General features: G+C 38.9%; 1 long non-coding RNA gene across 6 annotated transcripts in view; it reads right to left on the bottom strand.

The window, feature by feature from the left end:
* Positions 1 to 16,205, bottom strand: part of Gm33860 — a 91,709-nt gene that overhangs the window by 68,195 nt on the left and 7,309 nt on the right. For 5 of the 6 annotated variants that reach the window (XR_877258.3, XR_003952583.1, XR_003952582.1 and 2 more), the window contains one exon: positions 9,238 to 9,367. The exons of the other annotated variant lie outside the window; for it this stretch is intronic. This is a non-coding gene — a long non-coding RNA (predicted gene, 33860). The remainder of the gene's footprint in view (positions 1 to 9,237; positions 9,368 to 16,205) is intronic. 6 annotated transcript variants of the gene reach the window in all.

The following is a 16,205-nucleotide window of genomic DNA, read 5'->3' on the forward strand; positions in this document are numbered from 1 at the left end:
TGGCAGTCTCTAGATGGTCCATCCTTTCATCTCAGCTCCAAACTTTGCCTCTGTAACTCCTTAATGCTTGGTATTTTTTTTTATTTCTTTTTAATTTATTACGTATTTTCCTCAATGACATTTCCAATGCTATCCCAAAAGTCCCCCCTATTCTCCCCCCCCACTTCCCCATAAATCTTGAAATATAAATATAGAGAAGATTTATCAAATTTACAATTTTAGAATAATTTTCTTGATTGTACTAAACACTCATTCTATTGATTACTATTCAGAAGGAAAATATACTTAAGAGCTGCTTTAATCCTTTGGTATATTAATTTGACAATTTTCTCTAGCACCATTGTGTATGTGTGTGTGTGTGTATGCATAGTATATAAATGTACACATATGCATGTGTACATGTGTATGGATGGATGAAGATGGCAGACAGTGCATGTTATTTCAATTGTTCATCACCTTACTTTATGAAGCAAAACTTCTTGCAGAAGCTGAATACTACAGATTTTCTAAATTGGCTCATGTGAAAGTTCAAGGGATCAAGCTGTCTTCAGCCCCCAGATCTAAGATTAAAGACATGTATGACAATGTCCAGCTTTAGAGAGATGCAGGGGAGATCATAACACTTTATTCATGCTGTTTACTAGGTACTTTACCAACAGACTCATGCTCCCCATATTCTGCAGAGAATTTTAATCCAGTTTCTATTAATTGAGATTTTCATGCAATAGATTTTAATTATATCCTTTCCACACTCTGCCCTAAGTCTAGCAAGACCCTCTTCTACCATATTTGTGTCCTGTCTTTTTAAATTTTATAAAGATAAATGCTTACCAGTTTTTCTCACAGTACTACAACCTCAAGTTTGTTCACTCTTTGTATCTTTGACATTAAAAATATATATGAGGGTTGTACATCAGAGAGAGGTTCTAGTTCAGTTCAGAATTAGAGTGCTTGACTAAGAAATATCTATTTTTTTCATTTGCAGCCCCCTTTACTTCCATGAAATTTTCATGTGTCTTCTATGTCTAAAAATAAATAAAACATGATAAAATAATATGTTTTCTTTTAATATATATTAGAGACATTTATTTTAAATGAATACAATTTTCCCACTGAATAAAGACTAAAAGAAGTTTTCATACTAATGAGTGGATGTGCTTGTCTACTTTTACATACAGTTGAATATTGGCTGAATATTGAAGACTATAGGTTTTAAATTGCCTTCAATTTCTTTGGTGTCAATCAATACTTTGATTTTATAACAGCTAATGGTTAGATGACCTCCACTCTTCATAAATATGTAGAAGAAAAGGCAATAGTTTGTGGCCATTTAACAAATGTTGTAAATCTTATACCAATCCTAAACCAGAAATCATTTAGGATCATTACAAATAAAATTTAAACTACTAGCTCAAACAACTATGAATTTAAAAAAATTTAACCAAATCAAAATTGGAAATTTACTGATGTGATGCTTACATACTTAGGAATGACTTAGGAAAACATGAAGTGTCTATGTTTTCCATGATTAAGCCATTCTGTCTATATGAGGCAAGAAAGTTTTGCCTGCATGTGGACTTGAATCTGAACGGTGTGTTCTAACTAGTGTGGATGTATGCAGCAGGGAGTTGAATGCTGGGTGTACCTGCTGAATGTAAGCCTGAAGCTTCTGCACCACATAGAGTGGCCATGTTCAGGGCTGAGAAGCAAACCAGTGAGCAAGAAATGCAGAAACACCTCCTCTTCATCATGTATTTTATTTGAATTAATCTTTTCTCATTGTATATTTGAATTGTCCATTTAGTGGGTTTCAACGTTTTCATAACAAATCCTACCAGTTACATAGTGTTGTGATTCATATGCTTGTAATCTGTTATTTACGGTTCAGTCCCCCAGAATGTAAAGAGAAGAAAAGGGTAACCGGCACATTGATGTGTTGTATTGTCTCTAAAGGTCACAGTAGGTCTTTGTTTCTTTTCTATTGTGTTTCCTTAAAGTAGCACCATAATGTGTTCTTTTGGTAGAAATTTTACTTCAGTATATTGTAATATGTGGGGCACGTGGACCTTGCTACCCATCAAAGTAACTGGAAAGGCTGAGAAGACTTAGATCATTGGGAATCTCAGAACTGAGAAGGGCCAGAATGGAGCCAGCTCCCTGCTAAATTATCTGATCTGGAACAAGTTACTATGAGAAGCCACTGAAAGGACCATGGCAATTAGTTATGGAGCAGAGAAACCTGGAGTTCTCCATGCTAGTGAGTTATTTAGATAGGCCCAGAGTGTTTAGCCACTGCGCTTCCCTTCCTGGGTATTCCTTCCCATAAAAGATATTTAATCCCTGTATCACTTGAGTAAAGTGTATGCATTCACACATGCCATCAAATAAAACAGCTTGGACAAGCAAGGCTCATCTTTTCCAGCCCCTCTGTACTCCCAGCTCTTACTTGGAACCAATTGGGGTTCCACCCCCATGCAGGGCTCAGCCTTCCCCTTCCTTCTGCCTGGTTCTTAGATGCAGTGGCCTCTAGGTACACAGGAAATGGAAAACCACTGCAACTACCCCAGATTCGCTGTTTTCCACATAAGAAACATGGGCTGAGAACCCCCATTGTGGACTCTGTTCTGTCTCCAGAATGGCTCAGCGGAGGCAGACAGACAGCCTGACAATAATATTTTACTATGATACCTAGTTCTGCTTTATTTCAGTCATTAGGGACAGTGTAGCTCTGGGGGTGGTCCTACTTTTTATTCAGTCAGAGCTGACTGAATATCTGTTTTCCTCCCTCCATCTTTTAATTCTAACATTCCTTTAAAATGAAACCATACCAATTTCCTGCCATGGTCTTAAGACTTTCTACAAACTTTCTCTCACAGGCTTCAGTCCACCTTGCTCAAGAACTGGTACCTTGCATGAATGTACTTTCTTTCGGTCTTATCTTCAGGATTCCCTTTCCATGTATATTATGTAGGAACCAAGGTTTTATGTTTGTTTCTTTGTTGGACAAACCATACTGTAATACTAAAGGAGAGGGCGTGATTGGCATGATGCTCAGTATGTAAGGCACTGGCTACAAAGCCTGCTGACTTGTGTTCTACTCCTGGAAACCACATGGTAGGAGAGAACTTAATCAACCAAGTTGTCTTCTGGCAGTCACCCAAAAACAGGGTGGCATAATCATGCTCCTACACACATAAGCAATCAAGCAAAAAAAAAAAATGTGATGATTTAAGAAAGATATATGGAAAGAAAGCATTGTCATCTTACATGTTTAAAATATCTTTATTACAACTTCACTATTAAATGTGTCTTTATAATATTATTAATTGAAAATAAATTTCTATTAGGACTTTGAAAGCAGCCCTTAATTATATTAATAATCAATTATTTTCAGTTTCCAGGGAGAAAGTGGTACTGCTATACTGCTAAATCTTAGTGTACTGATTCTTAGTACTTCTGTGTACTAACTCTTAGTACTCTGCTTATACTCAGTGTTCTGAAACTCCAGTCTCTTTTGTCCAGAGGTTTTACCTTGACTGTTGCAGAACTTCCCATGAGGCCCCTGCCAAGCAACTCCATTTCTTATGCTTGATAATTTTCCTACATTTAGTTTTCATTTGATTCTTGTTCCTATTTTCTATGTTAGTTTCATTTTGAAGTATGATATTTTGATTCTAGTTCTCATAAAAATGGCCTTCTGATTTATAGGTTTTTAATTTGCTATTTTGTTTAGGTCTTTATGATCCCCTTTCTGAGGAATTCTCAGAATTTGGTTTCAGTCTACTTAATTAGATTACATTTCCTCCCTTGAGATTTTCACTCTCTGAATTTAGACTTCGTAAATGTTCATATCTGACCATCCTCCCTGTTTATCTAGCTAGCTATCTCCCAGAGATCATTTGGAGGTGGAATTTCCTTTTTCTCTCTTAGGACACTGAGGAGTCTTTTATACTTTACTTTTCTGCACAGTTTCCTTCCCACCTATGTGCTCTCATTTGTTTATTTGGGATGACTGCTCTCCTGGTTGTCATTTTCTGCCTGCTTATGCTTAGAAGCGCCTACTAAAACCCTTCTTGGAACTTCTGAAAGCATGGTGGGAGCCATCAAATGCAGGGTCAGTGATGCTAATCTGTTTAGCTATTTCACTGAGGACTCCTCTAAGTCAGCACATTGAGAATATTCCCCATGAGCTGCTTGTGTTTACCAAAGAAAACTCTTGATTTCTTTTATGTAGAGGGCAGCAGCTCCCTTGAATTTCTGGGACTTCTACTGGAAAACAAAGCTGAACATTTGATGGCTAGTCTTCCAATGATTGAACTGAGAAACAATCCCCAAACTGCAGCTGATGTTGTATATCCCCATTAAAAAAAAATCAGGGCTTAGCCTCTTCAGAGAATAAAATCTCAGTCTTCTGGTGGGGCGACCAGTTTTGGGGTTGGGTGGATTTACTTAACAATGTAAATTAAGAAATAGGTTCCGAAATTACCCATAGAAGGAGTTACAGAAACAAAGTGTGGAGCAGATACTGAAGGTATGATCATCTAGAGACTGCCCCACCTGGGGATCCATCCCATATACAGTCATCAAACCCAGAAACTATTGTGGATGCCAAGAAGTGCTTCCTGACAGAAGCCTATTATAGCTGTCTCCTGAGAGGCTCTACCAGTGCCTGACAAATACAGAGGTGGATGCTCACAGCCAACCATTGGACTGAACACAGTCCCCACTGGAGGAGCTAGAGAAAGGACCCAAGGAGCTTAAGGGGTTTGCAGGCCTGTAGGAAGAACAACAGTATGAATTAACCAGTGCCCCCAGAGCTCCCAGGGACCAAAGAGTACACATGGTGGGACTCATGGCTATAGCTGTATATGTAGCAGAGGATGGCCTAATTAGTTATCAATGGGAGGAGAAGCCCTTTGTCCTTTGAAGGCTCTAGGCCCCATTGTTGGAGAATGCCAGGGCCAGGAAGTAGGAGTGGGTGGGTTGTTGAGCAAGGGCATGCGGAGGGGATAGGGAGTTTTCAGATGGGAAAACAGAAAAGGAGATAACATTTGAAATTTAAATAAAGTAAATATCTAATAAAAGCAAAAATAAATAAAAATTAAAAGAGAAAAAAAAAAGAAATAGGTTCCCAGATATTACAAATTAGTTCCTCAATTAGAGACATTTGACTTTGAGGTTAGATGTTGTTGTTGTTGTTGTTGTTGTTGTTGTTGTTGTTGTTGTTGTTGTTGTTGTTGTTGTTGTTGAGGCTTATTAAAAACAAAGCAGGAATGTCTTACCTGTGATACCAGACAACAAATGTGGGTGTTCCCCATGGTTGCTGTGAAACCATAGACTGTGCTGCTATCTTCTACCTCAGTAACTCTCTGGAGATTAAACTACCTAAGTTGAGAAATAATTTCCAAACATACTGTGATTCATTTATATTTCTTCCTTTAAGCTCTGTTTAAGTCCACTCACATAGACTCCAAGAATGTGTGTGTATGTGTGTGTGTGTGTGTGTGTGTGTGTGTGTGTGTGTGTATGTACCCATGTAAATTTGGAGGCCAGAAGTTAAAATTGGGTACCATACTCTCTTATCCTTCACCTTGTTTTTGAGACAGTCTGTCACTGAACCTGCATCTTACCCATAGTAAGCTGGCTGGTCATTTAGCTATATTGTTTCCTGGCCTTTCCACACCCAATATCACAGACCTGCAATGCCACACATGGCTTTTCCATTAGTATTAGAAATCTTTGGATAGATTTCTCAGTTAAGAACACTAGCTGCTCTTCAAAAGAACCCAGGTTCAATTCCCAGTACCCACCTGGTAGCTCACAATTGTCTGAACTCCTTTTCCAGGGGATCCAACACTCTCACACAGACATGCATGCAACAAAACACCAATGTACATAAACTAAAAATACAAACCAAAACTCAGGTCTTCATGTTTGTTCAACAGGCAGTTTCCCTGCAGAATCATTGCCCATCCCAAGTCTTGAGACTTCTTAACATTTCTGCCAGAATGCTACCAGTTCATGAGATAATTAGGTTTCCTACAGTACAATGTGAATTACTTATTCAATTTGTTCAGTGCCAGATTTGGATTTAGCTGTTGGGGTCAGGTAAATTATTTAGGATTCATTAACTTTCCAGTTTCTGAATGTCATCACTTGGTTTTCTTTTCTTCTTCTTCTTTTTTTTTTTTTAAGAGTGCCTGTTTTATGAAGAAATGGCTTCATTGTAATTTTAATAGGCTTTCTGCACAGTGTGAAGAAACCTGAACAATTTCTACCTGTGAAATCTTCATGCACTTTAGAAAAATTGAGTACAATCTGAGAATTTATTGTCCTCTATTACCATAACTGCCATAAGTTTGTATTTCCAACTTTAGTGGTCCACTATTATGACATAGAAGAAAATACTTTAAATGATGCTCTCACAAGTTACAGCCAACTCTGAGACTTCTGCAAGGGTTCATATCTGTTCACCTGAGGGTTTTGGGTGAGGAAAGTCTAGGTGGCCAAGAGAAACTTTAAAATTTGGAGTATGGATTCTCTATGAAAATGGCACATCCACAGTGAGTGGTTTCATTCTCTTTTGTAGTTTTAAGTAGGATGATATACACAAGCAGAGCCTTGGGTGACCTCTGACGTTCAGCTCAAATTGAACTTCTAGGTGTTCCATGTGAGAATCTTACCAATTGGCTTCCCCATATTCAGATATTTAGCCTATATTTTACTTCTATAACAGAATACCACAAGCTGGGTAAGGTATATACAGTGGAAGGTTATTTGTTTTCTATGGTGAGCATAAGGAGAAAGAGCAGGTGTGAGGAAGGATAAGATGCCTTTGTTTTCCCAGTATTTCCTTCTCCTTTTAACAATCATGATACTCCACTCAACTTGCAGAATCAAAGTATAGAAGCAAGAGTTAATTTTGAAAAGGCACAAATCTTTAGCAAATTTGATAAATGAACTAGATGATGCCCTGAAGATGATTCACACACACACACACACACACACACACACACACACACACACACACACACACACACAAACTCACACTCACACATGATACAAATCTTCAGGCACTTTAGGAAAATTGAGTACAATCTGAGAATTTATCATCCTCTATTATCATAAGAGCAGAAATATATTCTGAAAAGCACTCTCATCAAACTTTGCTTTTTTTTTTTTTTTTGCTCTTTATGTGTAAGCAATAGAATGATTCACCTTTCCTTTTAGAACTTTTAAAATATGCTTTTGAAAAATATTCTTTGAAGCTCCTGCAGGCAAAAGTTATTTTAACTGTGTACTGCTAAGTTTCTTCCAGTTCTAATGAATTGTGAACTACTAAACATCTCAGGGTGCATGGCATTGGCCATGAGGATACCTGTTCTATAAAGTTTCATCTACAATGGCAGTGCAGAATAGTTTTGACATTGTCCAGAAGCTTTTAAACTAGAAGTCATGGCCAAAGCCACCAATGTTCATCAAAGTTCCATTTGAAGCATATTATGACGTTTAATTTTAGGTGTCAACTTAGCTATGCCTAGAGGTGTCTGTGTAGTTTAAGTAATATTGTTCTCAGTATTTCTATGAGGTCATTTTGGTTGAAATATAAATCTTACTCTATAAACTAATTCATGCTGATGAGCCTTATAAATTAGAGCAGGCCATATCTAGTGACTGAAAGGCCTCAACATGGAGCAAATTGTTGCATAAATGTAAGTCCTTCACAGAGACTGTGGCAGAAAGCACAGTTCTCACAGTAGTCTAAGCCAAATGGGCTGAGGTTTGAAGTGGACACAATCCCTATTTCCTGACCCAGAAGCTATCTCCAGTTGATAACTCTTTACAAAGAAAAAAAAAATTGGACATTTACTGGCGATCGTTTGTTTGCTTTGTCCTCATCCCATTTGTTTACCTTTACTTTATTATTATTTTTACATGGCTTTGTTTTCTGTTGAGAGAAAGAAAGAAAGGATGTGGTTTGGATAGGTGGGGGGCTGAGGTAGAACTAAGAGGGGTTGAGAGGAGGGAAATGATAATAAAATATACTTTGTGAAAAAAAAATCCATGGGTGGGTAGGAGAGTTGGCGGGGAGGGTATGGGGGACTTTTGGAATAGCATTGGAAATGTAAATGAAGAAAATACCTAATTTAAAAAAATCTATTATCAACAAAGGGAGTTCTTACTGTCATTGGGCCTTCCTCTTAGAGACTTTGCTTCCTTTCTTTTTAGACTTAAAATAAATCATTGCTGGTGCAGGTCTTCAGTGTTGGTCTCTAGAATGGGATTGATTTTATTGGTCCTTGGGCTTTTGGATTCACACTGGATATTCACAGTAGCTCCTCTAGGCTTCATTTATTCATCCTATAGAAATTGACAGCCTTCATAGCTATATGAACAAATGCAGTAAACCTCTTCATAGGTAACATAAATATAGACTGCAAATGCATAGTGATATTCATATGTATATATATAATTAAAATAAGCATATGCACATACACATAAACATCTCAAATATTCAGGCAAATAGACAAAGATATGCAGACATATGCACACACAGTGAAGTATCACCTGTCCAAAACGCTACTGTCTTGACAGTTTCATGTATAATGGGTCAATACATACTTCTGGCTTAACATAGTCTCTGTGCCTTTAAAGTGTCAGTAATGAATCATAAATTTATATGAGTGGGTCAGAGCTACTTTCTTCATATTTCCAAACTTTTCAAAATTCCAAAATACAGTAAATGCTAATTATAACCTCAAAATTTTTACCATACAGAGTATCAGCCAAAAGTGACTAGAAAAAGAGAACAAAATCAAGGATGCCATAATCTGAAGAGAACAACACATTCATGCATCCCATATTTGAGAATTTTGAATTATTTCCAATGTGATCTGCTTTTTCCATGGTGAACAGTTACTCAATTGCCTGTCCTATTCTTTAGTCCTAAATTTGCCCCTCATCCACCATGGAATTTTGTGTTCTGGGTTTTGAATGGGATTTTATAAATTTCTGCAATGTTTACCCTTACTCCATCAACATAGTTGAAATTGAGTATAACAAGTTTATAGAATGAGGAGTTTAACAATTGGTATAAAGAGTCACCAATACTCAGTTTTGTCCCTTCCACAGTCCCAAGAAGAACTGTGTTTCTGTCAGTATCACACTCAGCCCCTCTCCTTATATAAAGAAGATTGGATTGTGATCATTCCATACATTTTTAGTAATCTGACTTACAGTCATCTTTATGAGTAGTGCTGAATGTGGATGTGTCCAAGTGGCATTGACTTCCATCGTAATAACTAGAGTGAAGGCAACGAAGAGTATGGCTATTCCCAGCACCAGCCTTTAAGCATCTTTCAAGCACCTTTGAGGAAAACAACAACAACAACAATATCAAAATCCACAGAACTTACATCCACAGTGCAGTTCATTTACAGCATCTTATTTCTTTCTCATTCTGTTAATTCTGGTAGTTTTATTGATTAATTGGATTCTCATGATTTTTGCATGTCTTTAATTTATCTTTAAAGGGTAAGACATGCTGTGATCTCCCTTGGTGCTTAGGGATGCACAGTAGATGTCTTCTAGATGTTTTGCTTTATGGCGTTCAGGATGATGAGTAAGGATGAGGGTTCTGTTGAAGTGACTAGAAATTATATTAATCACTAGGATTTGTTCATCCATCCTTTGTCACACATGTTCATCTAGGGTTCATAATTTCGACATCTTTATGATCCAAACTTTGGTCCTATTAGTCCCAACAAACTAGGCTCAGATGCTCATCTTCAAAATGCCAGTTATGCCATGGCCACATTGGGGAGAGGAGCAAACTAAGAAGCAAAATTTCTCAAATCTGTCTCCAGGGTTAAGTTAAAACTGGGCAAGAGGTACACATGCCTCAGCATTCATGGCTAAAATGTGGTCCCACACTTATCTACCTCATAAATGTCTCTTCAGTCTCTCCTACCAGCATAGGATTTGTCAGAACTCTGTCAATTTGTCCCACACCTGGGAGACAAGTTTTTTTTCTCTGGTGGCAGGCATCATTGTTTTCTGTCTCCCAGCATGAAATTCTTAGGTAAATCCCAATTCTATGTGTCGCTGCTTCAGTAGTCAAACAGTCAAGTGGAAGGATACTCATGTTTCTCTTGAGAAGATCTTAGTACCTGCCAGGATGATAACAACAGCTCAAAGGATACCAGTATATCCCAAAAGTTATTTACAATTTTGAGCTTTAGGATGCTTTCTGAGTTTGTAAATAATGCTGCCTTCACTCTTGTGATATTCACTACTGTTAACACTACCACATACATGTGTACAAATTATGCAAATACAGTGGAAGGAAGAAATAATAGTCTGCTTTTTCTTATTGAGCTAAATTCAAAACAATTGACTTTGACGACTGAATCACACCAGCTTCTGTTCGCTTCTCTTTTGTTTCTATTTACACCTTGATGGGTTCTGTGCTTGTGCACATTCTTGGATATTTATTCAATGGGAACTAATACCTGTGTTTCCATCTTCACCCTTTGCATAGGTCCCCTTTGCCATGCAGTTTGAAAACATTTAACACTTTAGCATAAGCCTGTAAAAATTGTTGTCTTACAGAAGCTTTTCAGTTTCATGAGGTTCCATTTATCAATTGTTGATCTTAGGGCCTGAGTCATTGCTTCCTGTACCAATGTTTTCAATGGTAATTTCACACTTTCTCTTCTATTAGGTTTAGTGTATCTGATTTTATCTTGAGGTCCTTGATCTACTTGATCCTTGTGTTTTGTGTAGAGTGATAAATATAGACTTATTTGTGTTGTTCTACATGCAGATATCCAAGAAGATGAGCACCATGTTTTTTTTTTTTTTTTTTTTTTTTCATTGTAAGATTTTGGACTTCTTTGTAAAAATCAAGTATACATAGATATGTAGGTTTATTTCTGGGCTTTGATTCTATTCAATTGATCAACCTTTCTGTTTCTGTCCTAATATTAATACCACTTTTACTCTATAGTACACCTTGAGGTTTGGGATGGCGATTCCTCCAGAGATCCCTTTATGGTTCAGGATTGTTTTTGCAGCTGAACCTACAGCTGACTGAGGGCTAATATCTAAACTATATAAAGAACTCAAGGACTTTTGGGATAGCACTCTAAATGTAATTGAGGAAAATACGTAATAATAAAAAATATATAAAAAAAGAAAATATCTAATAAAATTAGTAATATTTTAAACCATATACAAATATACCAATTCAATATCCACTTTGATAAAGATGTGTATATTCTAGAAAAGTTAGAATTTTCTTACTGCCTGTCTCCAACCCTCACCCTTTTCACTGTGGTGACTGAGATGTAGAATTGTTTACCTATAGAAATATTGTACAGTTATTTACAGTTTATTGTAAATGTAATGAAAAATAACTATAAAACTGTTTAAGAAATTTAAAAAAAAAAGAACTCAAGAAGTTACACTCCAACAAACAAATTAAACAATGAAATATGGGGCACAGAACTAAACAGAGAATTCCCAAGAGAGGAATCTCAAATGGTCAAGATGCACTTAAAGAAATGCTCAACATCCTTAGGCACCAGGGAAGTATACTCAAAATCACCCTGAGGTTCTACCTTACACCAGTCCGAATGTCTCAAGAGACAGCACATGCCGGCAAGGATGTGGAGAAAGGGGAGCACTGTTCCACTGATGGTAGAAATGTAAACTTGTACAGACACTCTGGAAATCAGTCAGGTGGTTTCTTGGGAAACTGGAAATAGTTCTACCTGAAGATCCAGTTATACCACTCTTTGACATATATGCAAAAGTTACCCTACCATGCCACAAGGACACGTGCTCTACTATGTTTATGGCAGTTTTATTTGTAATAACCTGTGTCTTGGTTAGAGTTTTACTTCTGTGAACAAAAACAAAAACAAACAAACAAACAAAAACAAAAACAAAACAAAAAAATAACAAGATATTCCTCAACTGAAGAATGGATACAGAAAATGTGGTTCATTTATACCTTGGAATATATATAGCTATTAAAAACAGAACTTCATGAATGCTGCAGGCAAATGAATGGAATTAGAAAATATCATTCTTAGTGAGGTAACCCAGACCCAAAAGGACAGGCATGGTATGTACTCACTGAGAAGTGGATATTAGCCATAAACTATAGGTTACCTGTGATATATCCCTACCAAACCCAAAGAAATTAAATAAAAGGGAAGGCCTAAGAAACAATGCTTGAATCACACATAGAATAGGAAAGAAAATAGTCATAGGAGACAGATGGAGAGAAGGATGTAGGGGAGAATAGGACATGCGGAGGGGAATGGGAAGGCAGGATTAGGTGAGGGGAGAGACAGGAGAGAGTCAGAGTGAGCCAGAAGAATGAACAAAAATTTGTGGTTGTTACATATGCAGCTAGAGACACGAGCTCCAGAGCTCCAGGGGTACTGGTTAGTTCATGTTGTTGTTCCACCTGTAGGGTTGCAGATCCCTTTAGCTCCTTGGGTACTTTCTCTAGCTCCTCCATTGGGGACCCTTTGAACCATCCAACAGCTGACTGTGAGCATCCACTTCTGTGTTTGCTAGGCCCCTGCATAGTCTCACAAGAGACAGCTATATCAGGGTCCTTTCAGCAAAATCTTGCTAGTGTGTGCAATGGTGTCAGCATTTGGAGGCTGATTATGGGATGGATGCCTCAGTACAGGGGAACACCAGGGCCAAGAAGTGGGAGTGGGTGGGTAGGGGAGTGGGGGGGAGGGGATGGGAGACTTTTGGGATAGCATTGGAAATGTAAATGATGAAAAAAAAACCTAATAATAATAAAAAAATCTGCAGCTGTGAGAGATTGGTGACAGAGGGGAGGGAGAACCTCTAGGAAGTCCCAAAGACCTGAGATAGCAGAGGCTCCTAAGAGTCAATGTGGGTGACTTAGTGGAAATGCCTAATAGTGTGGATATGGCCCCTAAAGAGACCACCTTCTGTAGGCAGGCAGGACCTGCAGTGACAGAATAAGGACACCAACATACCCACTAAACTTTCTTTTTTTTTTTTTTTTTTTTTTTTTAAATGATTTTTTTTCCATTTTTTATTATGTATTTAGCTCATTTACATTTCCAATGCTATACCAAAAGTCCCCCTTACCCACCCACCCCCACTCCCCTACCCACCCACTCCCCCCCTTTGGCCCTGGCGTTCCCCTGTACCGGGGCACACAAAGTCTGCGTGTCCAATGGGCCTCTCTTTCCAGTGATGGCCGACTAGGCCATCTTTTGATACATATGCAGCTAGAGTCAAGAGCTCAGGGGTACTGGTTAGTTCATAATGTTGTTCCACCTATAGGGTTGAAGATCCCTTTAGCTCCTTGGGTACTTTCTCTAGCTCCTCCATTGGGAGCCCTGTGATCCATCCATTAGCTGACTGTGAGCATCCACTTCTGTGTTTGCTAGGCCCCGGCATAGTCTCACAAGAGACAGCTACATCTGGGTCCTTTCAGTAAAATCTTGCTAGTGTATGCAATGGTGTCAGCATTTGGAAGCTGATTATGGGGTGGATCCCTGGATATGGCAGTCTCTACATGGTCCATCCTTTCATCTCAGCTCCATACTTTGTTTCTGTAACTCCTTCCATGGGTGTTTTGTTCCCACTTCTAAGGAGGGGCATAGTGTCCACACTTCAGTCTTCATTTTTCTTGAGTTTCATGTGTTTAGGAAATTGTATCTTATATCGTGGGTATCCTAGGTTTTGGGCTAGTATCCACTTATCAGTGAGTACATATTGTGTGAGTTCCTTTGTGATTGTGTTACCTCACTCAGGATGATGCTCTCCAGGTCCATCCATTTGGCTAGGCATTTCATAAATTCATTCTTTTTAATAGCTGAGTAGTACTCCATTGTGTAGATGTACCACATTTTCTGTATCCATTCCTCTGTTAAGGGGCATCTGGGTTCTTTCCAGTTTCTGGCTATTATAAATAAGGCTGCTATGAACATAGTGGAGCATGTGTCCTTCTTACCAGTTGGGGCTTCTTCTGGATATATGCCCAGGAGAGGTATTGCTGGATCCTCCGGTAGTACTATGTCCAATTTTCTGAGGAACCGCCAGACTGATTTCCAGAGTGGTTGTACAAGCCTGCAATCCCACCAACAATGGAGGAGTGTTCCTCTTTCTCCACATCCTCGCCAGCATCTGCTGTCACCTGAATTTTTGATCTTAGCCATTCTCACTGGTGTGAGGTGGAATCTCAGGGTTGTTTTGATTTGCATTTCCCTGATGATTAAGGATGTTGAACATTTTTTCAGGTGCTTCTCTGCCATTCGGTATTCCTCAGGTGAGAATTCTTTGTTCAGTTCTGAGCCCCATTTTTTAATGGGGTTATTTGATTTTCTGAGGTCCACCTTCTTGAGTTCTTTATATATGTTGGATATTAGTCCCCTATCTGATTTAGGATAGGTAAAGATCCTTTCCCAGTCTGTTGGTGGTCTTTTTGTCTTATAGACAGTGTCTTTTGCCTTGCAGAAACTTTGGAGTTTCATTAGGTCCCATTTGTCAATTCTCGATCTTACAGCACAAGCCATTGCTGTTCTGTTCAGGAATAGGAATCTTACTAACAGGAACCAAGACCACTCACCATCACCAGAACCCAGCACACCCACTTCGCCCAGTCCAGGGAACCCCAACACACCTGAGAACCTAGACCTAGATTTAAAAGCATATCCCACTAAACTTTCAACACCCCAATTTTTCCCGTCTAAAAGAAATGCAGGGATAGAGCAGAGACCAAAGGAAAGGCCAACCAATACCCAGCCCAACTCAACAGCCATTCCATGGGTAAACACGCATCCTGGATATTATTAATGATACTCTGTTATGCTTACAGACAAGAGCCTAGCATAACTGTCCTCTGAGCAGATACACTCAGCAGTGGACAGAAGCATAAGCAGATACCCACAGCCATACATTAGACAGAGTTTAGGGACAGGTACAGAAGAGTTGGGGGAAATATTGAAAGCCCAGAAGAAGATGGGAACCCACAGGAAGACCAATAGAATCAACAAAACTGGACCCCTGGGAGCTCTCAAAATCTGAACCACTAACCATGCAACATATATGTGCTGGAATGAGGCCCTCCCAGCATATATGTAGTAGAAAGGCAGCTCAGTCTTCATGGTTGTTTTGCCTAGGCTCAGTGGGAGAGCATGTGCCTAATCTGGCAGAGACTAGATGTGTCATGGTGGTGAGATGTCCAGGGACTTCCCAGCCTCTCAGAAGAGAAGGGGAGAGAAAATGAGTGAGGGGCTCAGTGAGGGAAGGACCAGGACATTGAGCAGCGTTTGGAATGTAAACAAATGAATTAATTTAAAAAAATAAATAAAGAGTTCCTGGCTCTCTGCAGCAAACACTAGAGTTAATTTACCAGATCTTTGATTTTGGTGTCATGACATTAATTCTTCTCTTGTCATAGATTACGTTAAAGCTAACATACCACACTTAAAAACTTCTGCCTATTTAATTAAAAGAAAGACAGGGAAAAAGGAGAGAAAAAGGAAAGAAGGAAGGAAGGAAGGAAGGAAGGAAGGAAGGAAGGAAGGAAGGAAGGAAGGGAAAAGGGGAAGAAGGAAAAGCACAGGACATGACTGGTCTTGGTTTTCTGCACCAAATGAAAGAAAAAGAAATTAAAAAGGAAAGGACATATCAGGTCCTAAATATGGTAAAGAGGAAAGCTTATTGTAGCTAAAATAGGGACATATCTAGAAGCAAGGACATCTGGGTGTAGATGTGGACTTGTTCCTGAGCCATACAAGATGTGGGATTGAGAAGGTACAGCAGCAAAAGACCCAAAGAGAGAAGGTGAAAGGGGCAGGTAACTAGAATAGTCAAATTATATATAGAAGGGCAGCTGCAGGAGGAGAGGAAAATCCAGTCCCTGGACTGGAAACATTTAGGGTAGTGGGCTGGGGATGTCAGCCAGGAGGCCCCTGTAACAGGTGGGGACAGAGGGTTGCAGGGAGAAGCTGGAGGCCAGTGTCTGCCTTGATACGTCCAATAGGTATCTCAGCCATTTGTCCATGGCTTGAAACCAAACACCTGCCATCTAGAGAACCTTCTTCTACACCATTTTGCAGGTTGTCACACATCATCAAGACCATTCTCCTAAAGCATGGGGAACACTGTCCATACTGTATGATTATCACTGATATTAA

This window comes from Mus musculus, chromosome 18 (assembly GCF_000001635.26).
Source record: "Mus musculus strain C57BL/6J chromosome 18, GRCm38.p6 C57BL/6J".
NCBI lineage: Eukaryota > Metazoa > Chordata > Mammalia > Rodentia > Muridae > Mus > Mus musculus.